The following is a 1114-nucleotide window of genomic DNA, read 5'->3' as shown; positions in this document are numbered from 1 at the left end:
TAGCCAGGTTATCTCACAGAGAGCAAGAAGGGATGTGCAGAGGCTGCTAGCGACCTTGGAACAACCCAGCCTGGGAAGATCTTGGCCCGTTTCCCCTCTTCTTTCTCAGCTCAAGCAGAATGACGACCTCCGCCAAGTAGCACAGCCGTTTTCTAGGGCAGGAACCCAGGGAGGGAAGGGCTCTGGCTGGTATATTGTAAGTAGCTTGGAGTGAAGCGCTGCCAAATCTGAGGCCTGCTAAGTTGAGTAACTTAAGGAAAATTATTTAAACTTTGTGTGCCTCAGTTTCCTTATCTGTAAAGTGGGATTAATAATGTCAGCCTGAACGGATTATGTGGATTAAAGAATGTACATAAGGAGAAGATAGGGTGAACTGATTGGCCCAGTGCCTAGCTCTCTGTTGTTGCAGGAGGAAAAAAGTATTTAAAAAAAAAAAAACCAAACATTAAAAAAGGAGGTGGGCTATTTCTGTTTATTCACCTGTCTCTACAGAAGCAAATAAAACTGTGACTCCACTAGCCGGAGGCGCGAGGAATGCCCTGCTGCTGTGAGGTCCGACCTGAGAGTGGAGTTGCCCCAGGTCCGCCATCCCAGGGCACTTCCCTTGACTATCCCCAAACTCAGAACTCGGGAGCCAGGACCGCGGGGAAGGCAGGGCCAGCTTGGACTTCCCCCAACACCCCGACCCTCGGCCCTTCCCTCGCCATCTCGCCCTCGGGCTCCCAGTCCGGGTCTCCCAGTCCATCTGCCCCGGGGTTCGTGGGGCCAAGAGCCGAACCCGGCGCGGACCGAGAGGCCTGGGGTGGCGCGCAGGGACCACGCTCCCTACCCGCCCCGCTGGCAGCCGCAGACAGGGCGCCCCGAGGCCGCAGGGCCCTCCGCGTGGAGCGCTCCGAACGCCGGCCCGGCGCGGCGAACCGGCCAGGCTGGCTGCTGCCGTGGAGCGCGGAGGTGGCGCCGCGAGGGGGAGGGGCGCGGCGCGGAGGAGGAGGAGCCGGGGCCGCCGCCGCCGCCGCCGCCGCCGTGACAGCGGCCCGAGTAAACAAGCCGCGCCGCCGCGGCCGGGCCGCTGCCCCCCGCCCGCGCCCGAGCCCAGGCGGAGCCTTGCCCTGGT

The sequence above is a fragment of the Grammomys surdaster genome, unplaced genomic scaffold (genome assembly GCF_004785775.1).
Source record: "Grammomys surdaster isolate TR1022 unplaced genomic scaffold, NIH_TR_1.0 126036, whole genome shotgun sequence".
NCBI lineage: Eukaryota > Metazoa > Chordata > Mammalia > Rodentia > Muridae > Grammomys > Grammomys surdaster.
This window is presented reverse-complemented; position numbering follows the sequence as displayed.